Genomic DNA, 27,872 nt, shown 5'->3' with positions numbered 1-27,872 from the left:
CAATGGAATTCGTAACAACAATAAATTTGCCAAATTATATTAAAATCGTTTAAGATTTGGATATAGCTCCCATATATTTTTGACCGATTTCGTTTATTTGATGCACCAAACACGATATGTATGTTCGATTCCAATGAAATTTGAAATGTGTGACGGGAATTGACCAGAAAATAAATTTGCCAAATTATATTGAAATCGGTTCAGATTTGGATCAGCTCCCATATATATTTTCAGCCGATTTCGTGTATTTGATACATTAAACACGTTGTCTACGCCACATTTCAATGAAATTTGAGATGTGTAATGGAATTTGTCTAACAAATTTGTTGAAATTTGTTCAGATTTGGATATAGCTCCCATATACATTTTCGGCCGATTTCAGGTATTTGATGCACCAAACACGCTATGTATCTATAATTTCAATGAAATTTCGAATGTGTAACGGAATTTAAAACGAATATACCTTTGTCAAATTATATTGAAATCGGTTAAGATTTGGATGTAGCTCCCATGTATATTTTCGGCCGATTTCGATTATTTGATACACCAATATGTATTTCATTCCAATGTAATTTGGAAAGAGTGACGAATGTGTTAAAAAGTAAATTTTCCAAATTGTATTGAAATCGGCAGAGATATTGATAAAGCTTCCGGGATTTGATCAGAAAATAAATTTGTGGAATTATAATGAAATCGGTTCAGATTTGATATAGCTCCCATATATGAATTCTCGGCCGATTTCACGTATTTGACGTACCAATTACTATGAAATTACTATGAGGTGTGACAGAATTTGGTGTAAAAGTAAATTTATGTCAAATTATATTGAAATCGGTTAAGATTGGGATATGATTTTATTAAGAAGAATTTAACAGTAAAACAACTACACGACAAATTATTTGAGGATACGATTTTTACGGGGAAGTATTTCTCAAATTGCAACAAATATACCACTCAACTTCAAAAGATTGCAGTTTCCTGCACCCTTGGCATTAATAAATCCGAATAACAAAATCAATATAAAATCAAAAGGGGTAGCGAAGCACACCGGGTTCAACAAGTAATCTATATATATTAATATAAATTGTTGTTCGTTGATAATCGGATCAGCTAAGAATGACTGGACGGATTGAATATTTTTTTAAAATGTTCGTCCTACCCCGAGTTTGGTTTTCGTGCAAAGCAAAAGTGACCACGCCTACTTTTACGCCCATTTTTTCGATTTACCTAAAATCCTAATATTTGCCAAAATAATGAAGATATTTGTTCCATAGTTAGTATATGACGTACTATTGACTCTCCCTCCAATCCTAGGTATATGTTTGGGGTCAGAGGAAATGGCCACACATAGTACATCTTTAAATTTATATGCATACAATTTAAAAAAATATAGTAAAACATCAGTTGAGAACTGCTTGGCCGAATTGACTCATATTTTCTTTTGTTTATTTGTAATTATAGTGGGCACGTTTTCATGAATGAAAATTTTGAGAAAAGCCTCTAGAAAAATCGCGCGCGTAAAAAACTTGAATTTTGTATTTTGATAATTGAAAATTTGTAATTGAAAATTCTTATTGAAAATATATATATATATATATATATATATATATATATATATATATATAATATAAGTTCTAAATGGTTAGCTTTTCTCTTTATATATATATATATATATATATATATATATATATATATATATATATATATATACGGACTGCGTATCCTTTTCAGTGGTGGTCTTTTGGTCAGGATTTAACTTTTTCGAAAAATACTCAATGGTATGTTCAACTCCATCTGAATCTTTTTGAAAAAGCACTGCACCCACATCTACATTCACATGTACGAAAAATGGCTTATCGGAATTTGGGCTTATTAGCACAGGGCTTGACACTGTCTACATTTAAGTTGTTCAAAAGCTATCAGTGCTTCGGGTCTAAACTGAAATTTAGATGATAGTTTAAGGGTATCGGTAATGGGAGCAGTCAAAGTGGAGAAATCGACTACTGCATATTTAATGTGAGACCAGCTTTGGATAACCTCTTCGATGTGGGTTTTGAAATCTGATGACACTATCAAGAGGTCATCCAGATATACGAAAACCCTGTCTCTAATTTCGAATGAGACCACCTTATCCATCACTCATCAGATGTAATAAGTGTCACCTAACCTACTTAGATGACCATCGATATTTAGAAGTGGATACGCATCCTTTTTAGTTCTTTGGCATCAAGACAGAGCCTATTTCTGTTGGGTTTAATAACAAGGGTCACTCGGTTGTTCCAGGCCGCGTTAGTTGCAGGTTCAATGACATTCAGTGACAGCATTCTGTCGATTACTGAATACATTAAGTTTTGAACCTAAGGCGAGACTTTATAATATCTCATTTTTCCGGGCTCAGAGTCTCCAGTATCTATAAAGCTTTCTTCTAGCAAAATTGTTCCTAACCCGTTTTTTAAAAAAGCATTTGAACTCCATTTTAGCATGTTCCAATTGTATGTGCTGTTCATGGATTAAATCATGCATTTTTGTGTCATCACTATTGGATAGGTTAATTTCATTAATGATTGAATTATTAAAAGATATTTGAATTCCAAACTTTTCCCAGAAGTCAGAAGTAGATAGAAAGTCATACCTTCGGTTCTATTGTTACACGTTATGTTTGCATTGATTTTCCCGACAATGTTTTACCCACGCCCATCTGCTGTTCGTATAGTAGAACGGAAGTCAAATACTTCGAGATTTATTTGCTGAACTTTCTCCAAGCAATTTCTGCCAGGACATGATACAGAGGCTCCGCTGTCCATTAGCCCTTTATGTGTTATGTGGCTTAGTTGGACCTCTAAATAGGGTCTAATGACATTATCTGAGCAGAGACTGGAAATGGCAAAGATTATTCGTTCAGTTTTTCGATTTTTATATCGTAAACGTGTTTTTAGAATCTTGTTAGATGGTTTGTGATTGAAGTCCTTCAAAATGTTATCTCTAATTTGACTATAATTTTCTTATCTAATTTCATATGGTATAATTGTTGTAAGTCAAGGTATTGGTTGTGAACGTTTTTGGTTTTGTAATCTGATAGAAGGAGAATCCTTGCTGCTGTTTGAAATCATTGGGGCATTTTGGGATTCGAACATGAGGGTCCCATATTCATCATGCTCTTGTAGATGTTTTCCTTGCATCTTGGACATTTAGGAGTCACGTTCTCGAACCCACACCGATAACAAGAGATTGTTCGTTGTGCCGATTCGCATTCAACAAATGTGTGGCCTAGATCCCTGCAGTTCCAACATACGACAGCTCTAGTGTTTGGATTTATGTTCAATGCTTTAAATTGCGGTTCAGAAATATTATTTTGGCTTTCGAATTCGTTACACCACTCAAGTGAATGGTTATCAATCGTTCGGAAGCTAGCATCGCAATATCGACGCAGAATTTTAATTTGATCAAGAATATACATACATTGTGGGGTCTAAAATGTATATTTCGAGGTGTTACAAACGGAATGACAAACAGAAATAAAACTCATTTATAATAAGAATGAATACTATAGTAAATCATAAAAGTCTAAAAAAATAAATTAACGATTCTACATGAACAAATTGATAAATATTTCACGATTTTAAAACATTTTTGTCTTATCATTGACACCACAAATCAATATTTTAATTAAACTATTTAAATAATTATAATCATAACATACATATATCCCCCTTTAAAATTAATAATTTTAAAGGAAATCAAGGTAAAAATTATAAGTTAATACTCTCGAATTTTTTCTCTAAAAGAATAAACTCCAGAAATAATTGGTTTTTTTAGAGTCGAAGTTATCCGAGAACTGTGTATTGTATAGTTTAATTAAAATTTCTGGCAAGATGGGATGTTTATATTCTAGAACAGCAATCACATTCTATAAACGAGTTTATTTGATGCGTGGAACCCATTTTGATGTTTCGGTGGGCAGCCCTATATATATATATATATATATATATATATATTTTTTTTTTTTTATTATTACGTATTACTATTACGGAATTATATAACCTTTTAACCTTAATAATGTTTTAAAGTGTATATGACAAGAAAGATTTTTCATGCTTTATATTATTAGTGTACCACTTTGTTTCTTTTATTTTTGGGTGACGCATTCCACTGTGTTACTATCAGGGATCCTTTTCCTTTTATGATATCATAAGTACATGCTAGGTTGGTGTACTTACTTTTGGAGTACATAAAAGCTACTTCAATGGAATTGGGAATTGGGCTCAAAAGGTGTGTTATTTTTTGGAGCAATATTCAATAGCAGCTATACCTCGGGATAATATATTAAAACTCTTGTAATAAACTGTGGAGTCGAGGTCAGACTCCACATTTGTTGCATAAAATACAACTCTAAACGAAGTTAGGGAAAACAAGGAATGCTAGAAAAGGTCTAATTTTAGTTCCACTAGTGTCCGTGTAATGGTCGCTATTTTTAATTTATATTTCGCAACATGGCAATGACTTTTTAGATTTCAATAGTTTCAAAAAAAAATGTTAAAAATTTTTTTGAATGATCTAAACGTGATCGTCACAGAGCCAAATATTATGCTGAAGGTAAATGAGAAATGAAGCTTGGGATAAAACAAAGAAACAAAACAGACAAACGGCCGATTAAAAATTGGACGAGTTCTACTCCTTTGACAGCCGCCGTGCGTCTTTATTGAGTAGGGCCTATGGTAGAAGAATATAGGTAGACGCGTCGACGCAGCTGCTGGGACAATGAACTGTCAAACCAATTTTGGAATTGAAAATGTTGAATGAAAAATTTTTTAAATTTGTAAAAATTGTTGAAAAACTCAAATTATAATAGCCTCCGAATGACGTAGTATAAGAAAACATATAAAAATCTATTTATATTTGAAAAAACATTTAAATTTTTTTGACATATCAATGCTCCCAAGCGTTGATGCATCTACCTGTATTCTTCTGCCATGGTAGGGCCACACTTAAGTGTTGTTGTAAACATTTGTCAACTTCTTTATTTTTGTTTTGTTTTGCTATGTGTTTTTCGATCTAAAAACGTAAACACCTGAATGAAAAAAGGAGATTGAAGTTAAAATATTATTTGCCGATGTCGACATAAATATTAGATTCATAAAAAAAATCATTATTAGGTTGTTAATCAGGAGTATAATAAAGGTAAGGTTCAAAAATTAGAGTTTTAGATTTTTTAACAGATAACTTTGTTTAATTTTTATGTCGATTTAGAATCCGTATGAACTATGCTGCCCTTAAGGCTGTCGAGAATATTCTTGGAAAAGGCAACATGCAGGTAGAATAGCTCGTTTACGAAATATTGTTTGTACAATTAATTTTTGTTTATTTCTATTCATAGTGTAGTGATTGATGACAATTTTGTTTAGCCTCCTGCTACATGTTATTAGAGGACTAGTTCGTCGATAGACCAAAGAATAAACAAGGCGTATTACCGTGACAGTAAGTCGATGAATTTATGTTTCTTAATTAGTTTTGTAATTAATAAAATGACCCATGTAGAGCAAAGAAAGTCTTTGTTTTTTTTTTTTTTTGGATTTGATGTAAGGTAAACAAATATAAGAATTCAATATTTCAAATGCTGTCCGTGTATCGGGCCTATGAGTTGACCGTTCAGATTTTCAACCTCATACAGATTATTCCCAACAGTCCTTCGAATACGGCATTTAGGCCAGGGCTTACAAAGCTTTGCATTGAGGCCTTTATGAAGTTCTTTCGAAACACTTCTTGCCCTACTTGAAATCGAATAATCCTAGATCGCTTATTATCACTAATCAAATTTCTGTCATAGGACTCGTGTAATTTTCGGTTATGAATCAACTGAATTTTTGCTGATTTTGGAAGTACATGTACCTCTCCATCGCACAATGCTCCAAGTTTCTTCAAGATTTGATAGGCTTCAGCATGTGTTATCATGTTATAACCGAATAGAGCTTAATAAGGCGTCAGACCTGTGGATGCGTGGACGGTTGACCTTAATACACATTCTATTTTGGAAATATTTTCGTCCCAACTATGTTGGTCATCCCTCAAGAAGGTTCTTAAGGAGCCAGAATAGATTGGTTGACTCTTTCATTGGCGTGACTGCGGGGTATGCATTGCAGTACGCATATGTCGTATTCCGTAAATTTTTAGGGGATCCCCAAACATTTCGCTTACGAATTGTTTTCCATTGGAACGGATGCTCGGTAATGGTTCCCTGGACCATAGTTGGTCATAAGGTTTGTTTGGGATGCTTACATTCCTTGCAAAGTTGACAGTTTTGCACAAAACATCGGACATCCTTAGCAAGAGTAAGCCAATAGAAAAAATTACGAATGTTGTAGATGGTTTTGGCTACACCACCAATCATCAAGAGCGCTGCGATTGAAATCAGTATTTTTGTATCTACTATGCAAGTATACTCTGGGCTTTGGAATTCCACAGCATTAAAATAAATTCTGGGGCAATCTAAAGTAATTTCTTCCATATCAAGCCGCGAGAGCATGTCTGGAAGAACATTTTTGGTGCCTTTACGATGCTCAATGGTGAATTTGTACCCTTGCAATTTGAGCCTCCATCGAGCAAGTCTTCCGTTTAGATCCTGATGTTTTATCAGCCATTTCAGACTTGAATGGTCTGTAATGACCGAGAACTCCATCAGTTATATGTACTGTCGAAACTTTTCAATGGCCAACACAACTGCAAGGCACTCCTTTTCAGTGGTGTATAATTTTTTTTTGGGCAGGATTTAACTTTGTCGAAAAATACTCAATGGGATGTTCGCCTCCATCTGAATCTTTTTGAAAAAGCTCTGCACCCATCACATTGTACGAAAAATGGCTTATCGAAATTAGGGCTTATTAGCACAGGGCTTGACACTAGTCTAGATTTAAGTTGCTCAAAAGCTATCAGAGCTTCGGGACTAAACTGAAATTTAAATGATTTTTTAATGGGAGCAGTCAAAGTGGAGAAATCGGGAAAAAAATCTCCGATACCAACCAACGGTTCCCAAAAATTTTCGAACATCCCTAGGAGTCCTCGGTGTATTTAGTTTTGTAATTGCCTCTACTTTTTTTTCCATCCCCGACTATATATTCCAGATACTTCAATACTTTATAGCAGAACTTGGAATTCTGCATATTTATTGTGAATCCAGCTTCGGATAACCTCTTCGCAATAGTCCTGATCATATCGATGACGGTTCGAAATCTGATGACACTATCAAGAGGTCATCCAGATATACGAAAACCCTGCCTCTAAGTTAGGATGGGACCACCTTATCCATCATTAATCAGATGTAATCAGATCAGATGTGTTACCTAACCTACTTAGATGACCATCGATATTGGGAAGTGGGTACGCATCTATTTTAGTGACCTTGTTGAGTTCCCTGGCATCAAGACAGAGCCTATTTCTGTTGGGTTTAATAACAAGGGTCACTCGGTTGTTCCAGGCCGCGTTAATTGCAGGTTCAATGACATTCAGTGACAGCATTCTGTCGATTTCTGCATACATTAAGTTTTGAACCGAAGGCGAGACTGTATAATATCTCATTTTTCCGGGCTCAGAGTCTCCAGTATCTATAAAGTGAAAAAGCATTTGAACTCCATTTTAGCATGTTCCAATTGTATGTGCTGTTCATGAATTAAATCATGCATTTTTGTGTCATCACTATTGGATAGATTAATTTCATTTATGATTGAATTATTAAAAGATATTTGAATTCCAAACTTTTCCCAGAAGTCAGAACTAGATAGAAAGTCATAACTTCGGTTCTATTGTTACACGTTATGTTTCCATTGATTTTCCCGACAATGTTTTGCCCACGCCCATCTGCTGTTCGTATAGTAGAACGCATGGTACAATGAAGAGAAGGTAGGCCAACTTTGAAAAAATTGCAAGTATAGAGGTCTACCTGTTTGGCTTGTAATGTCAGAAGTAGTATCAAAACAATAAAAAAATCAAACAAATATATGAATAAACAAGGCGTATTACCGTGACAGTAAGTCGATGAATTTATGTTTCTTAATTAGTTTTGTAATTAATAAAATGACCCATGTAGAGCAAAGAAAGTCTTTGTTTTTTTTTTTTGGATTTGATGTAAGGTAAACAAATATAAGAATTCAATATTTCAAATGCTGTCCGTGTATCGGGCCTATGAGTTGACCGTTCAGATTTTCAACCTCATACAGATTATTCCCAACAGTCCTTCGAATACGGCATTTAGGCCAGGGCTTACAAAGCTTTGCATTGAGGCCTTTATGAAGTTCTATATGAAGTTCTTTCGAAACACTTCTTGCCCTACTTGAAATCGAATAATCCTAGATCGCTTATTATCACTAATCAAATTTCTGTCATAGGACTCGTGTAATTTTCGGTTATGAATCAACTGAATTTTTGCTGATTTTGGAAGTACATGTACCTCTCCATCGCACAATGCTTCAAGTTTCTTCAAGATTTGATAGGCTTCAGCATGTGTTATCATGTTATAACCGAATAGAGCTTAATAAGGCGTCAGACCTGTGGATGCGTGGACGGTTGACCTTAATACACATTCTATTTTGGAAATATTTTCGTCCCAACTATGTTGGTCATCCCTCAAGAAGGTTCTTAAGGAGCCAGAATAGATTGGTTGACTCTTTCATTGGCGTGACTGCGGGGTATGCATTGCAGTACGCATATGTCGTATTCCGTAAATTTTTAGGGGATCCCCAAACATTTCGCTTACGAATTGTTTTCCATTGGAACGGATGCTCGGTAATGGTTCCCTGGACCATAGTTGGTCATAAGGTTTGTTTGGGATGCTTACATTCCTTGCAAAGTTGACAGTTTTGCACAAAACATCGGACATCCTTAGCAAGAGTAAGCCAATAGAAAAAATTACGAATGTTGTAGATGGTATCTATAAAGTGAAAAAGCATTTGAACTCCATTTTAGCATGTTCCAATTGTATGTGCTGTTCATGAATTAAATCATGCATTTTTGTGTCATCACTATTGGATAGATTAATTTCATTTATGATTGAATTATTAAAAGATATTTGAATTCCAAACTTTTCCCAGAAGTCAGAACTAGATAGAAAGTCATAACTTCGGTTCTATTGTTACACGTTATGTTTCCATTGATTTTCCCGACAATGTTTTGCCCACGCCCATCTGCTGTTCGTATAGTAGAACGCATGGTACAATGAAGAGAAGGTAGGCCAACTTTGAAAAAATTGCAAGTATAGAGGTCTACCTGTTTGGCTTGTAATGTCAGAAGTAGTATCAAAACAATAAAAAAATCAAACAACTTGTTGCATTTATTTTAAATAAATAATTGAAAACCGCGAAAACTGAATGAAAGGCCAACACTTCTTTTCAAAACCAGGTTCTCTAAAGGATTATTTCGCTACAAAAACTCTAGATTTTGTCGATGCGTACGATAAAATAAACATTTTGAAAACATCCGAATTTGAATATTTTCTGAACAATCTTTTTTGTTATTGAAAAGAAAACACATACATAAGCGAATAAAGATGACATATTAAGCCAAGAAAATAAAAAAAATTGAAATCATATGGTATCATAGCCCTACCTTGATATCATTGTACCATGGTAGAACGGAAGTCAAATACTTCGAGATTCATTTGTTGAACTTTCTCCAATCGATTTCTGCCAGGACATGATACAGAGGCTCCGCTGTCCATTAAACCTTTATGTGTTATGTGGCTTAGTTGGACCTCTAAATAGGGTCTAATGACATTATCTGAGCAGAAACTGGAAATGGCAAAGGTTATTCGTTCCGTTTTATCTTTACCGATTTCAATATAGTTTTGCAAATTTTATTTTTATACCCAATTTAATCTTTCAAGCCGAATTTCATTGGAATCGGGCATACGTATTGCGTTTGGTGCACCAAATATGTGAAATCGGCCGAAAATATGTATGAGAGCTATATCCAAATCTGAACCGATTTAAATACAATTTTATAAATAAATCGTTAGACCAAATTCAATTACACATTCTGAATTTCATTGATATTTGATATATACAGCGTGTTTGATGCATCAAATACATGAAATCGGCCGAAAATATAGATGGCAACTATATTCAAATCTAAACCTATTTCAATATAATTTGACAAATTCATTTTTGTTCCCATTCCATTACTTATTTAAAATTTCTGTTTTTGCTCGTACCAGGGCGCCTATTGGCGAAATGGTATAGAGCGGAGCAGTGCGATCACCCGTCCCAGGAATTTTTTTTTCTTGGGGACAAAAAACTGACTACTGGGATATTCCCCTAAAACAAAAAACAAACATGGAGGAAGTTTTAAAAGAAGAAAGAGTTACGGTGCAGGGCCTAAATAACCCAGTAACGGCGGGTGTTTGTGATCCAGCTACGAGTCACACCCTGTCGTCATCCAAAGATCGTGAGCAAAACTCTCCCGTAGATGTGGGTGCCTTGACATCTGCCGTCGAAGGTACTGCTACAAGCACACAGCCCTCGGGCAAGAAGATAGACGAAGAGGCTGAGGAACTCAGGAGAAGCGTACGCTCGACCCAAACTTCAAAGACAGGTAGCGCCTCAGACTCTGAGTCCGACAACAGCAGCAACAATACTACCGTTCTGCGAATCCCTAATGAGGAGGAGGCGCACGAAAGATAGAAGAAGTGAGCGACAGCCTAGCGAAGCTCACAACTAAAGGGCTAAGTACATAAGAAGCTTGAAGTAATGGTTATGCATATTTTGTGACATTTCACAAAGGGATTACAGAGCCGCACTAAAATCCAGCCGTCGTTTTCCATTATAATTTGACATTAATATGCCTAGCCATGACTTCAAGCTTCTTATGTACTTAGCCCTTAAGCTTATTTAGTTTCACTTACATTGAAAACATTTTTGTGCAAATCAATATAAATTGACTAGATTTTAAATATTAATTTTTTTTTGCTTTTAATCTATTTTATTAAAAATAATTATAAAAGGATTATGTTTTAGTATTTTATAAAGAAAAATTAATTTAATTGTAGTGGTTTAGTTTTGTGAAAGAAAATTTAAACCATTTGAAAAATTATTATTTTAATAGAAAATTTAATTTATTGCACCATGCGTATCAGGGTTTATCAAATAAAAATTAAGTATTTAATTTTCTTGATTTTAAAATAGTTTATATATTATGGAAGTTAATGTGGCAAAATTATTTCTAATAATATATTAGAAATGAAATGTTATTCTTTTTTAAATGTATCTATTTCTTTAAGAAATAAATTTAATTTAGAGATTTTATATTATTTACTGTAAAACAAATTATTAAAATTATTTAAATAAGATAATAAATATAGATTTAGAAATAGTTATTATTTGCAAAAGTGTTGTAAATATCTTATAACTTTTAATTATTTATTTAAAATTTAATTTTTTATTAAGGTATTCATTTTAATTTTAAAAATTTGTAATGCTGATAAAATTAGTATATGTTTATGTATAAATAAGTTTATATAAAAAGTTTTTATAAAGAACTCTGCAAAATTAATGTTCGCTTGTTTAACAAAAACATGTCTTTTAATACCCTCCACCTTGGAAAGGAGGGTATATTAGCTTTGTCATTCCGTTTGTTACATTCATAATCAGCATAAAATTCTAAGTCGATTTAACGATGTCCGTCTGTCTGTTGAAATCACGATACAGCCCACATTATTTGACGCAGAGCGTCAAAATTTAGCTGAATAATTTGTATTGTGTCTAGAATGGTTGGTTTTGAAAATGAGATATATCCGTCCACGTTTTGGTATAGTCCCCATATAACGGTACCTTCCGATATTCGGTATTTTGATAATTTTTGTCACATTTTTTCACGGATTTGTCTAAAAATTGGTATTTGTTAGTCATAATGGGTTCTAGCTTCGGTGGCAAAATATTGCATGTATAGGTCACGATTTGGTATAGCCCCCATATATTGGTGCCTCCCGATATGCGGTATTTTGATGGTTTTTGTCACATTTTTTCACAGATTTTTCTAAAAATTGGTATTTTTGTGTCCTAATGGGTTATAGCGCCTTTTCCGAAATATTTTATGTATAGGTTCACGTTTTTGTATGGCCCCATATAGCGGCACCTCTCGATATTCAATATTTTGATGATTTTGCGACATTTTCCCACGAATATGTCTAAAAATTGGTACTTGTGGGACACAATGGGTTCCAATGTTTCGTTTACCCTAAGGAGGAGGTATTAAAAGTTTGGCCCGGCGAACTTAATGTTTTTTTTATACCCTCCACCATACTATGGAGGGTATATTAACTTTGTCATTCCGTTTGTAACTCCTCGAAATACTCATGTCAGACCCAACAAAGTATATATATTCTTGATCAGCGTAAAATTCTAAGTCGATTTAGCGATGTCCGTCTGTCTGTCTGTCTGTCTGTCTGTCTGTCCGTCTGTCTGTCTGTCTGTCCGTCTGTCTGTCTGTTGTAATCACGCTATCTTTCGAATAAATTGAGATAGATGGCTAAAATTTTGCACACATGTTTATTTTTCCAGTAGGCAGGTTAAGTTCGTAAATGGGCCATGTAGGTCCACGTTTTCATATAGCTCCCATATAACGGTACCTCCGGATTTTCGGTATTTTGATGATTTTAGCGACGTTATTCACCGGAATTGTTTCAAATTTGGTATTTTAATATAACGGTACCTCCCGATATTCGGTATTTTGATGATTTTAGCGACATTATTCACTGGAATTGTTTCAAATTTGGTATTTTAAGTTCCAAATGGATTCGACACCCTAAGACTGAAAATTGTCTGTGCAGGTCCACGTCTTCGTATAGCCCCCATATAACGGCACCTCGCTTTGTTCGGTATTTTGATGATTTTAGCGACATTATTAACCGGAATTGTTTAAAATTTGATATTTGAAGTTCGTTATGGGAACTACAGTCTGTGACAGAAAATTGTCGGTGCGGGTCCAGTTTCGAATTTGAATATGGTAGTGGCTTATGACAAACAATGCATATGTATGTCCACGTCGTATAGACCCCAACATAACGGCTATATTCGGTATTTTTAAAATTTTAACAGAATTTTTTAAGGATTTTATTTTTTGAAAATTTCCAAATTCGTTGTAAATGGTGGAGGGTATTAAAAGTTCGGCCCGGCCGAACTTACTGCTTTTTAACTTGTTTTATATGTTTTTGTTCATTTCTATTCACAGTGTGGTTACTGATGACAGTTTTTTTATCCTCTTACTACATATTATTAGAGGACTAGTTAATAGTTTAAAAAGTCTAACCTGTCCACTGAACCATTATAAATGGTCGCACTATCCTAACTGTGCAAAGGTAGCATAATCAATATTCTTTTAATTAAGGGCTGGTATGAATGGTTGGACGAGATATTAACTGTTTTATAAAAATAAATATAATAGAATTTTATTTTTCAGTCAAAAATTTAGAATAAATTTAAAAGACGAGAAGACACTATAAATCTTTATATTTATAGCGATTATAATGTTGTGTTTTTTTTTTGTGATTATTGATAATTTTATTGGGTGATATTGCAATTTAAAAAAAGCAATAGATTTAGAATTTATATGTTTGTTTTGTAAATTCATTATTGGTAATAAATCATTTAGTAAATTTATTGCATTTTTGACCGTTTTAGAAGGAAAAGTATTAAGTTACATTTAAATTCGTAAGGGACCTAATAAGGTAGGAATTATAGAAATGCCTCAACCTTTTTGTGATGCAATTAAATTATTTACTAAGGAACAAACATATCTCCTATTATCAGATTATATATCTTATTATTTTTCTATACTAGTGCTAGTAGTAATACATACATACAATACATAATTAAAATTGGATGTTTAAGTCGTAAAAGTTTGTTTAAATATTAGTCGTAACGGTTCCTTAAATAAATTAGTAATTTTTACTACAGGAATTAATGTAATTAATAAATAATTTATTAATAAAATTGTTAATAAATTAGTTGGATATTTTTTTTTTAAATAGGAGAATTTCCTTTTATATATGAAATTAAATTTGAAATAGATAGAATTTCTATATCAGACTAATTTAATAAAATTCTTTTGTCAATAAAATATAATGAAATAATTATAATAAAGAAAATAGAATGTGATGATATTAAAAATTTTGACGAAAATGTGAATATTTCATTTGAAGCTAAAGAAGTTACGCAAATGAATAGAACTAGTATTCCTCCTAAAAATGCTAAGAATAATATATAAGAAAATCAAAATATTTTAGTTATTAATCCTGATATTATTGAAACTAAAATAGTTTGAATAAGTAGGGTTAAACCTATATCTAATGGGTGCTTAGTATTTAAAATAATAAAATTTACAAGTACAAACAGATAAGTTCGGTACTTTTAATACCCTCCACCATTTGGAACAAACTTGAAAAATTCAAAAAAAAAAAAAAAAATCGTCGGAGAATACCGCTGAAAAGAAAACCGTTACATGGTAGCTATACGAAGACGTGGTGACGCATAAGTAATTTATGTCATAGGCTGTTGAGCTGTTCCGAACATTATATACGAAATTTGATACAATTCCGGTTGTGCATTGTGCTTAAACTCTGTGAATACTTTTATGAATAAAATATATATTTTACTTTCCTAATATTAAAGTGTAAGATTAAATACTATGAGTTTCATTTAACGAAACAGCCCAAATCGAATTTACCAAACGAATTTAATCTTATAGTTCAGAAGTGGTGTGAAGTGAAGTCCGATGGTAACACAACGATAAAGGTGCACACACATATCGAACAAAGAGTGTCCGCGATACGATTATATTTGTGTTTGTTTAACGAACATTCCCGAGTAAATTAAGTTGTGCGCGAGAACTCAATGCTCAGTGTATAATGGCAAATAAAAAAACGAATGTTCTCCAAATATGACCATATATGGTAAAGCAAAATAACATCAATCGATTTTCAACAACTCAAACGTATGTACATGTGAGAGCGCACCACCGAGAACAACTACCATAAAATGGAGTTCTAAAAAGAGCGATTTCTAAAGCGAGTAAGATCTAAACAAAGCGAGAGAAAAAAAAAACAACAACAAACGTACAAAGCAAATTGAAATAAATAGAAAATTGTAACGTAGGTTCTGTGCTCATATGATGGATATGTTTTTGATATGTGTCAATTTTGACATTTTAACGGCCAAATACTCGTATACTGATTAGTGGTGTGTTGCGCAATCGTAATGTAATGAAACGTAAGAACGTGCGTAAACGTAAGGATAAATAAATGTATAAATAACTTTGCGTAAAGTTAAAACGAGACCTCATGCGTATAGCTCTAATGTGAAAATAAACTACATTTATGGCTAAAGGAAATGTGAACGGAATTTAGTAAAATTCAAACGAAAACGATTTTTGATGAATTTCAACGGTCAAATGTAATAAACGGTCCGCAGTGACAGAATAAACTGTCCTAATAATAAAACGATGCTTTGTTATTAAAGCCAAAAGCGTAAACGGTCTTAATAACAAAACGATAAACTGTTATTAAAGACAAATGTAATAAACGGTCTAGAAAGACAAAATAAACATTTAAACGGGTTTGACATAGAATTAATTTAAACAGATTTAAGATATATATATGCAAAAAAAAACTTGTTCAAAATGCGGAAAATAGATACACTAAAAGTTAAAACTCTTAAGTTACTTTTGAATGAGCGTAATTTATCAACGGCAGGTAACAAATCAGAACTTGTAAAACGTCTTGCTGAAGCCATGAAAAGCGACGAAATTCAACAACAAATTGATCAGCTACGTATTTTAATGGATAAAGTTTTAGACGGTATTCAAAACAGAACAACTAACGAAAATGTTACGGGTGAACAACAAAAACTGTTACTAGCTGAATGTCCGACAGAATCCGAAAGCGTAAATAACAGATATAGACCAACGCATAGTGTAAGAGAAATTGCAGATACTCTACAACATTATGATCCGATTAAAGACTCGAGTTTTAGTGTTGAACAATTTATCGATCGTGTTAACAAGACAATGTTCGCGTATGAATGGAACGATAAATTTGTAATATTAGCAGTATATAGCAAAATTAAGGGTCCGCCGAAATCGTGGGTAGACGCATCTTCAGAATCTTTTATTACATGGAAATCTTTATCAGACGCGTTATTGAAAGAATTCGGTGCAGAACTAAATCAAGCGAATATCTATATCTATAAAAGAGGAAAATGTTTGTTTGTAATTTATGGACCTGAAAATTTCCATATATACTGCAACATCGCCTGAAAGTAACATAGGCTATATACATTTTTGAATTTCCACTTGGAACTGGAGATATAGCATCAGAATCGGAGGTACCTCCCAAAAATTTAGATTTTATATGCACATATCTATTGATTGGTTGAAGATACGGTCTCCAAATTTGGAATACGTAACGGAATTTGGAACAAAAATAAGTTTACTAAATTATATTGTAATCGGTTCAGATTTGGATATAGCTCCCATATATATTTTCGACCGATTTCGTTCATTTGATGCACAAAACATGATACGTATTTTCGATTCCAATGAAATTTGGAATGTGTGACGGAATTTAATCCGAAAATAAATCTGTCAAATTATATTGAAATCGGTTCAGATTCGGATATAGCTCCCATATATATTTTCGGCCGATTTCAAGCATTTGATGCAAAAAACATGCTATGTATCCCCAATTTAAAATGAAATTGAAAAGTGTGATAGATTTTATCTAAAAAACTGATTTCCCAAACTATATTGAAATCGGTTCAGATTTGGATATAGCTCCCATATATATTTTCGACCGATTTCACGTATTTGAAAAAAAAAACAAACACGATACGTATTTCCGATTCCAATGAAATTCGGCATGAGTGGCTAAATTTGGTACAAAAATAAATTTGACAAATTATATTCAAATACGCTCAGATTTGATTATAGCTCCCATATATATACTCAGCCGATTTCACTTATTTGATGCACCCAAAGCGAGAGAGACAAAATCTGGCACCAGAAAAAATTGCCAAATTATATTGAAATCAGTTGATGTTTGGGTATAGCTAACATATATATTTCATACATGTTATACACCAAACACGATATATATGACCGATTCCATTCAAATTCAGAATGTGTCGCAGAATTTGGATACAATAATAAATGTGACAAATTAATTGGAAATTAGTTAAGATTTGGATATAGCTCCCATATATATATTATCGGCCGATTTCACATATCTGACGCACCAATTTCAATGAAATATGAAAGGTGTGGCAGAGTTTGGTGTAAAAGTATTTTTTTTTTAAATTATATTTAAATTGGATCAGATTGGGATATGATTTTAATAAGAACCATTGACCCACAACGCATTAGGCTAACACTAAAAAACAACGCGGCGAAGTATGTTGCTATCTCGAATTCACTAATTGCAATAGAAATGCCACTCAACTTCAAAAGATTGCAGTTTACTGCACGCTTGATATTTGCTATAAAATAAATAAATCCGAAGGACAAACCCTTCGTGTATGTATCTCATGTTACTGCTTTTGGTTATTTACGCATTAAAGTAGTGCAATAATTTTTTTTTTTTTAATTTTTAAATTTGTTTTTTTTTTAACCAACATATATTCGTAAATAAAATTTTGAATGCATATAAAATCAAAAGGGTAGCGAAGGGTAGCGGGTTCAGCTAGTACACTATAAAATGGCTAATACTGTTAGACTGACGGGTGAAACAGTGTGTGAAGATTGTTTTCGAATGGCGGCTTTAGGGCGAAGATATAAACTGGGTGAATTGTCAATTATTAAATATACACGCAAAGGTTTAAAACATAACGAATTTTAAAATTCCAAACTATGAAAGAAATGCGAGCGGTTATCGAAGAATACCTAACGAACACTGCCAACGCATCCAATAGGCAACCAATATTTAAACAAAATACCCAAAACCAAAATAGACCCGTAAGTACATCTACATTTGATTATGGACGAAAAGATACGACAAAACAGCGAAGTATAATTTGTTTTAATTGTAACGAGACGGGACACAAATCTAATACATGTCCAAAATGACCAAGATGTAAGGATTGTCAACGAGTACATCCAAAAGGATCACCTGAAAACTGCGGAAAAATAGATAGTCGAAATACAAATTCAATAAATAAAGATACCAGCGATAAGATAGTAAACATCGGAAATCATACATTTTACGCACTTATAGATACAAGAAGTCAATGTAATATAATAAAGAAATCGAAAGCGTCTATACTAACGAAATGGAAATTGATGTAGATCTTTATATTGCTGACGGCGACCTATTTTCATCCGATATTATACTTGGAAATGACATATTTGCAAACAACAGAATAAGACTAGTAGTTGAAGGCGATCAACAACATTTTGAATTATTTGACAAGACAGTAGCTAACGTTAATAGCAAGAAACCAATTTCTACAGAAGATATTGTAAGCGGTACGGATGATGACGAAACTAATGTGAAAATAGCGAGACTAATAAACCAGTATAGAGACGTAGTGAGTAATGGAATCGGCGAAATAGGATCGAAGAATGCAATAGAAATGAAAATAACGTTAAGATCATCTCAACCGATAGTATCCAAACGTTATCGACTCTCAGAACCGAAGAAAGTTATCGTCAGAAAAACGATACAAGATTTATTAGACAACGATATTGTACAGAAATCAACGTCAGAATATGCAAGTCCAATTGTCGTAGTTAAAAAGAAAAATGGAAGCGATAGATTATGCGTGGATTATAGACGATTAAACCAACATATGGTGAAAGAAATTTTCCCAACGCCAAATATAGAGGAAAGGTTACAAGCTGTTAAACAATTTTCGTATTTTTCCGTATTGGATTTAAACAGTGGCTATTATCAAATACCAATAGAAGCAAACAGTCAAAAATTTACTGCCTTCGTAACGCCCGATGGTCTTTATGAATTTAAACGTATGTCCTTTGGTTTAAAGAATGCAACGGCTGTTTTCCAGAGATTGATGGCTATTGTACGAGAAAAGACGTTAGATGGAGATATGCTTCATTACATGGATGACATAGTTATTGGAAGTAATTACGTCACGGAAATGCTTCAAAAATTAGAGCGAGTTTTCAAAGCCTTACAAAGCCTTAATCTTACGATTAATTTAAAAAAATGTGAATTTATGAAACAGACAGTTAAGTTCCTAGGTCACCAATTACATCACTACGGTATTAGTCCAGGAAAAATTAAAACCGCAACAATAGAAGAACTTCCTACACTAAAGAATGTGACCGAAGTATGGCAATTTTTAGGACTGAGTAATTATTTCAGAAAATTTGTACCTGGATACGCTTTTATTTCCGAACCTTTACGATATTTGCTACGAAAAGATGCTACATTTAAATGGGAGAAAGAGCAAGAAGATTCTTTTCTTAAACTCAAGAAGTGTCTACAACAAGTCCCGTGATAGTTGGTTATAGGATGTCAGCGGAACATCAAATTCATACCGACGCAAGCTCAGTTGGATTGGCAGGAGCTTTGCTACAGAAAGAAGACGAGTGGAAACCAATAGCTTTCTACAGTAGGTCAACAACTAAAGAAGAGAAGAATTATCATAGTTATGAGCTGGAGACACTAGCAGTTGTCGAATCGTTGGAAAGATTTCGATATTTCGTATATGGGAAGCAAATCATCGTAATTACTGACTGTAGCGCAATCGAACCCACTATGAAAAAGAAAGAACTTATTCCGAGAATAGCAAGATGGTGGCTACGAATTCAAGACTACGAAGTTAACATTGTGCATCGATCTGGTAAAGGTATGCAACATGTCGACGCATTAAGCCGAACACTTTATGAACCACCTTGCGAACCTTGCGTCAATGAAAATTTATAAAGTAGGTGTTAATGAAAATGATTGCTTATTTAGTATGCAGTTGCAGGATGATAATATAAAGTCGATAGTGGAAAAACTAAACGCAGGAGATAAGAACACTTGTGAAGAGTACGAGGTAAAGAACGGACGACTTTTTAAAAAGATCCAAGGAAAACTTTTGTGGGTTGTACCTAAGACGTTGCGATGGAAGATTGTACCGGGTCAACACGACAATGCAGGACACTTAGGGGTAGAAAAAGTACTGCATAGATTCCAAAAACATTTTTGGTTCCCTCGTATGAGAAATTACGTGAAATCATACATACGATCTTGTTTGGAATGTGCATTTAATAAATCTGGAACGTGTAAAAAGAAAGGAGAATACCATTACGACAATATCAATCCAGTGCCATTCCATACAATACATATGGATCATTTGGGTCCATTCCCAAAAAGTACAAGACGGAACGAACATATTCTAGTAATTGCAGATGCATTCACAGAATTTACTATTTTGAGAGCAGTTAAAAGCACGGCTACGAAAAATGTAATTACAGTACTTAATGAAATGTCAGACTATTTCGGCGTTCCAACAAGGATAGTCACAAAAAGAGGAAGCGCGTTTACATCCAATGAATTTAGAAATTATTGCAAAGCGAACGATTTAAACACATATTAATTGCGGTTAGAACACCTAGAGCCAACGGACATGCAGAACGAACAAATCGAACAATCCTGAGTATGATTCAAACGTCAACGGAAAACGATAGATAATGGGACGATTAACTAAGGAAAATACAATGGTCAATCAACGCAATGGTTAATAAAACAACGGGGAAAACACCACAAGAATTACTGTACAGAACAAACTCGTATTGGCAATACATGAATACGAAATGAACAGCGAAGGAGATTTAAAGAAAATACGACGCGAAACGGCAGAACTGGTAAATGCACAACGAGAATATGCAAAGCGGAAGTACGATGCACGACACAAACGCACCAGCAGCAACCGGAGTTTCAAAGAAACTCGAACCTTCGTATAAAGGTCCATTTATTGTAACCAAAGTATTAGACAAAGATAGATCAATGCCACGGCGGTCGTTTCTATGTACCGGATTGACTCGGAGGCATACTTCTCCGACCAGGGGCCGCCAACCCAGCAAATACATGTTCGTGTTCGTCCATTTTTCTTATGTGGGAGCAACATTACCCGGAATGTTTGCTCCGTATTCTCTTAGTCCGAGCCGGGATCGAGACCAACCCCGGACCATGGTTCTGCTCCGCTTGTCGTAATCGCATCCACCACAGATCGGTTTCGGTGAGATGCAACGGATGCATGGAGTGGGTGTATTTCCGAAATTGTTCCGGCCTAAACCGGATACAGGAGTATAGCGATAGGGACTACATTGCTTCCTGCTGCGTCAATGTAGACCCCAGTGAGTCTTCATCTTCGGCGTCCTCATCGTCGTCGCAATATGAGACTCCCCCGCAATCCCCTCAACAGCAATCTACGCAGCAGTTGACGCCACACATTGCTGTTCAGGTTCCGGATAATGCATCACTTCTCCAATTTAATTGTGATGGTCTCAGAGGTAAGATCAACGAAATTGTAAGCTTTATGAGTCGGAAGAACATCAAGGTCGCAGCGATCCAGGAAACGAAGCTGAGTACCACCTGCAGGCTTCAAAGTTGTGATGGATACAACGTACTGAGGAAGGATCGCTCCAGAGGTGGAGGATTAGCGTTCCTATTGCACCACTCTGTCCAGTACAGACCTATCTCGCCTAAGCTTGACTCTAGTGACCCGTACATGGAATGTATGGGGTTAGCGGTCAAGTGTGGAACCACCGAGGTAGAGGTGCTCAACGTGTACATTCCGCGTTAAATAGCTGTGCCCCACGTTCTATGCCTAATATCAGTTCACTACTGGTAGGAAATAACCGTCTGGTGCTAGGGGATTTCAATGCCCATCATGAATTATGGCATTCCGTCCTAGGTAATGACCAGAGAGGCATGGCGCTGGCTGAGCAAATTGATAGCTCCACGTTTTGCACAGTGAATGAGGACGCGCCCACCAGAATAAGGGGAGACTACCACAGTTCTCCGGACATATCCATCGTGTCCCCAGGTCTGACGAATGACGTAACTTGGAAATCAGTCATTTCTCTAGGCTCAGAACTGCCTCCCCATTATTATCGCCATCAACAGACCACCCGACTTCATTGATTCTGAACGCCGCACTTTCATTAACCACGGGAAAGCTAATTGGCAAGAATTCAGAGAGTATACCAATCGCCGCTTCAGAGAAGTGCCCAACCCATCTGATGTTCAGGTAGCGGATAGGTGTTTCCGGGACATCATCAAAGCTGCAGCCGCTCGCTATATACCTGCTGGTCGAATACCTGAAATAAGACCAAATTTCCCAGCAGAGGCAGCGGGATTAGCAAACGAGCGAGATGAGCTTCGCCGTACTAACCCTAATAACCCCAGGGTCAGGGAACTTACTCTGGAGGTTAACAGGTTAGTAGGTGAGCATAAGCGGAAAAAGTGGTTAGAACATCTGAAGCATTGCAACATCGGTACCGGAACGAGTAAATTGTGGGCAACGGTTAAGTCGCTCTCGAACCCTGGGAAAAAGGACGATCGGACATCTGTCTCATTCAACGGCGTAGAAGTGACAGATCCGAAGAGGTGCGCGTGTTATTAACCGGCAGTTTGTAGAGCACCCCGAGTGGAATTCAGAAACAAGAAGTCGAGCATCCGTTGAGTTAAACAGGGAGTTCCCCAAGGTGGGGTGATATCTCCGGAACTGTTTAACCTTTACATTTCTGACATTCCACGCCCTCCAGACGGCATAGAGATTATAACGTACGCAGATGATTGTACGCTCGTGGCGTCCGGACCCATTATTGATGACATTTGTGATCGGTTAAACGCTTACCTTGTTGATCTTACCGCCTTTTTCACTGCGAGGAATATGAAGATATCCGCCACTAAGCCGACGGCCACACTTTTCACCACATGGACTGCGGAGATGGGCTATCCTTGAATATGCAGGTCGATGGTGCTATTATTCCGACCACCAACTACCCCAAGCTATTAGGGGTCACATTCGATAGCCTCTTTAAGTCGTCCGCGCATACCCCAGCTATCTGCGACAAGATTAGAAGTAGGAAGAAGGTCCTCAAGTCTCTGGCCGGCAGTACTTGGGGAGCTGATAAGGAAACCTTGTTGACCTCTTACAACGCGATAGGCCGGTCTGTGGTAAACTATGCGGCTCCGGTGTGGTCCGCCAACGTCAGTGCTACGCAGTGGAAAAATGTTCAGTCCTGCCAGAATGCCGCCCTTAGAACCGCAACAGGGTGCCTTCTCATGACACCTGTCGATCACCTACATGAGGAGGCGAAGGTCTTACCGGTGCGACAGCATAACAAAATGCTGTCAATGCAATACCTGCTTGGGTGTTATAGACAAAGCCACCCAAATCACCATCTTGTGGATAGGCAACCTCCGCCCAGGCACGTTGGTAAAGACCTTCATGATCTATAGAGAGATGTACAGAGGTATAAGAGAGAGCCTCTAGATCAACAGACCTATCAAGCGGAATAGTATTCACTCTAATGCGGTCTCAGAAGCCATTGAAGGATATATAGTGAATACTGTGCTAGGAGACCATCCCCCTCCCGTCGCAGCTGAAGAACGAGAGCTGCCCCGACAAACCCGAGTAGTCTTGGCTCAATTACGATCAATTACGAGCCGCCTAAATTCCTACTGGGCCCGGATTAACGGCGACGTGCAGAACATCTGCCCAGCATGTGGCACAGGCCCACATGACACGCTGCACCTATTTCGCTGCCCAGCCAAGCCTACTCACCTAACTCCAGTCTCGTTATGGACACAACCTATGCAGGTTGCATCCTTTTTGAGACTGGACTTAGAGGCAGAACCTGATTGAACTGAGTCAGAAAATAGAAAAGAATGAACACGGATGTATGAGTTGCTACAACAACAACAAAGATAGATATGTCGTAGAAGATATACCAGAATCAACAAGAACGCAACGGCACTATACATCTGTTTATGCATCTGATAAAATCAAGCCATGGTGTACTCTTGCAGCAAATGACGATTACGAATCAGGTGAGGATCAAATCTATGAAACACGAAATGCACTCCAGGACGACCGCAACGACAGGATGGCCGACTGTGGGAAACAAACTTGACACTCTGGCAACCCCCTTTTGCGTATGTTCTAACGATCCGAGGATGAGAGATGAGAGTCAGTTGTTGAATAGAAGCCAATAGAAGTAGACGTTCGGTGCCGTTGTTGAATTTCTTAATTAAATATATATTTGAATTAAATATATATTTTACTTTCCTTATATTAAAGTGTAAGATTAAATACTATGAGTTTCATTTAACGGGAATCCTGGGAATATATATATATATATATATATATATATATATATATATATATATATATATATATATATATATATATTCCCAGGATTCCCGTTAAATGAATCCTGTATATATATATATATATATATATATATATATATATATATAATGTAATGGAATCAGTTGTTGGTTGAGAACGGCTGGACCGATTTGCATAATTTTTTGTACAAAAGTTTGTCATACCACGAGTTAGGTTTTAAAGAAAAATATTGACCACGGCTACTTTTACGCCCACTATTTCGATTCATCTAAAATCCTTATAAAAATAAAATTGAAAATTATTATACGAGATACTGTTGACCTTCCATCCAGTCCTAGGTATTTATTTGGCCGCTGGGGAACTGACCACGTATACTTCTTAATATCTTATATTTTTTTAATATTCATTCTACCCCGAGTTAGGTTTTTATTCAAAGAAAAAAAGACCACACCCAATTTTACGCCCATTTTTTTTGATTTACCTAAAATTCTAATATTTGCCAAAATCATGAAGATATCTGTTCCACGTAATCTTGACTCTCCCTCCAACCTTAGGTATCTGTTTGGGTCAGAGAAACTGCCCACACCTACTTCTTTAAATCTGTATATAAAATATTTACGAAAGAAAAGTAACACATTAGTTAAGAACGGCTGGGCCCATTTGACTCAAATTTTTTTAGGTTACTTGTAATTACAGTGGAAACGTTTTCATGAAAAAAAATGTTGATTAAAGCCTCTATAAAAATTGCGGAACCGAAAATTTTTTCTTTTCTATTTTGATATGGATTTTTGTGTTTCAAAATACCTTTTGGAATTTAAAATTCTTATTGAAAAAAAAACGAAAAAATCGAAAAATTTTGCATATTTTCTATACATGCCGTTATATGGTTTACAAACCAAAATTTTCAATTTTGACTAAAAAATACTTTTTAAAGCATCAAAACATTAGAAATCTCAACGTACTTTTAAATTGAGGCTATGCCCAATGAGGAACCAATAGTAGCCAGTTATTTATTGATTTCACAATACCGAAAACTTTAAATGTCAAGTTACAGATAATTCTGTAGAAATTGTAAAAAAACATGAAAAAGTACAAATTTTTAGTGGTATTATTATACCCAAACAAAACTGATATATTCTAACTTCCTAGAAATATTGTAGTTCAAAGATAAACCTAAATATTTCGCCTTTATTGGGATTTCAACCAACGGCCGCATACACAAACAGATATAGTTTAATCGACTGGTAAAAACTAAATACCTTATAACATGATCCTCTAAAAGTTACGAATTCTAAAATTACTTTTGATTTGTAAAATATTGCTAAGACCTTCATAATACTGATAATTGAGCATTGAAGAAGTACTGGGGAATACAAAATAAATCATAAAGTGAACTTTTGTTGTAATTTTCGGACAAATGATTTATAACCTGAAAAATGCTTTGGAGCCCTTCAAAATACATAAAATTTAGAGCAAATTTTGGTCGACGAATATTGGGAGATAATATTATTCCTTTTGTAACATCAATAATCCTAAGAATAATATGTGCTAAGTCTGAAAGACGCGTATTAAATTTGGTGACCTCTATCGTAATTGGAAATGGTGAATGAAGAGGCTCACGGATATAATTTAATCAACAAAGATTTCAAATTTTAACACACTCTATGGGGTCCCTAACTTTTATAAATCGATGAAACTTTACTTATGATAGTTAAATTAAAGTCATATTGCCAGGATTTCAATTTAGAAATTACTATCTATTCTGAAGTCCACAACTGCAAGAAATTGACTAGATATGGAAATAATCCATTCAATTAAGAACTTAAATTGCAAAATTCATTGGGACTGCAATCAGGGAAATACCGAATATGAAGAGTACTGTAATATGCGGACTATACAAAATAGTGGAGCAAATTGAAAATTTAGAAAGAAAAGGATTCATATCCTCGGAAAATTCTTCCGAAACCATAAAAGTAACCTTAACTCACACGTAACTATGACTATGCGCTATCGTCAGTTATTAAACTGCGGGAAATTACACTTGGAAAATTGTGTAGTTGATAGATAAAAATCCCAAAAAGGGGTTTCGGGTCAAACGTTTTTAGGGTCCATTTTATATAGCTTAACCAAACACAAAGGGCCTCTAATATTTTGCTCTATACTTCGCAAAAGTTAAAATAGAATTTTAAATTTGATACATTCCTAGGGATTTCATGAAGAATCAGTCGTACAAAATATGTATCAGGTCGGTCTAAATTGATGTAGTCCCTCAAATGATGCAGGCCCTTTCAAATTCCTCAAATGTGGGTAATTTGAGATTTTAGAAAGAACAACACATTCTTTCAAATATGGTATAACTCTGATATGAAGGTATCCGCTGATTTCGGCTATTTCCAGCATCTTGGTCCCATTTTTCAATTGATTTTACCCTGATTTGACATCTTTGCTTCTAAGAGGGTAGAAGACCTCTTTGCGGAAATTTTTAGATTATATTTTCGAATCGATTTGGCTTAAAATATGTGTTTACGCTAATTTGGGGGTAGATGGACTATTCAAAAACAGTTAATGTATACTTTTATACCCTCCTCCCTAGTATGGAGGTTATATTAAGTTTGTCATTCCTCGGAATATACAATGTCCATCCGTCTGTCCGTCTGTGGAAATCACTCTAGCTTCCGAATAGTCGGTTCATAAAATTTTACTCAAATGTATATTTTGTCTGCAGGACTTTTGGTATTGAATATGGAAAATGGTCTTCGTATATCCTCCATATAACGGGTATTGGGTATTTTGATGATTTAGAGACGTTATTTATTTATATATACATTATTTACCGGAACTATTTCAAATTTAGTATTTGAAGTTCGTAATGAGTACTACAGCCTATGTATATATCACGAACTTCAATTACAAAATGTGAAATAATTCCGGTAATATATATATATATATATATATATATATATATATATATATATATATATATTATATAGGTTATATTAAGTTTGTCATTCCTCGAAATATACATTCTAGACCCCATAAAGTATATATATTCTTGATCAGCATAACATTCTATGTCGATTTATCAATGTCCATCCGTCTGTCCGTCTGTGGAAATCACTCTAGCTTCCGAACGAAATGAAGTCGGTTGATAAAATTTTACTCAAATGTATATTATGTCTGCAGGACTTTTGGTATTGAAAATGGACCATGTAGGTCTACGTCTTCGTATATCCCCCATATAACGGTACCACCCGATATTGGGTATTTTCATGATTTAGAGACGTTATTTATTTATATATATACATTATTTACCGGAACTATTTCAAATTTAGTATTTGAAGTTCGTAATGAGTACTGCAGCCTATGTATATATTACGAACTTCAATAACAAAATTTGAAATAATTTAGCTTAACCGCAAATATTTTGCCATATACTCCGCAAAAGTTACTATAAAGTTTTAAATTTGATACAGTCCTAGAGGTTACATGACGAATCATTTGTACAAAATATTTATCAGGTTGGTCTTCATTGTG

The 27,872-nt window shown here is 34.9% G+C and overlaps 1 protein-coding gene and 1 long non-coding RNA gene across 4 annotated transcripts in view; one reads left to right on the top strand and one right to left on the bottom strand.

Moving 5' to 3' along the window:
- LOC109611932 (uncharacterized) overlaps positions 1 to 27,872 on the bottom strand; it is a 147,923-nt gene that overhangs the window by 20,911 nt on the left and 99,140 nt on the right. The gene's annotated exons all lie outside the window — the stretch shown is intronic.
- LOC131804851 (uncharacterized) lies at positions 5,061 to 5,667 on the top strand. The gene is made up of 3 exons (XR_009343356.1): positions 5,061 to 5,178; positions 5,248 to 5,311; positions 5,375 to 5,667. It is a non-coding gene; the product is annotated as an uncharacterized LOC131804851 (long non-coding RNA).

This window comes from Musca domestica, unplaced genomic scaffold (assembly GCF_030504385.1).
Source record: "Musca domestica strain aabys unplaced genomic scaffold, Musca_domestica.polishedcontigs.V.1.1 5, whole genome shotgun sequence".
NCBI classification, from domain to species: domain Eukaryota; kingdom Metazoa; phylum Arthropoda; class Insecta; order Diptera; family Muscidae; genus Musca; species Musca domestica.
This window is presented reverse-complemented; position numbering and strand designations above follow the sequence as displayed.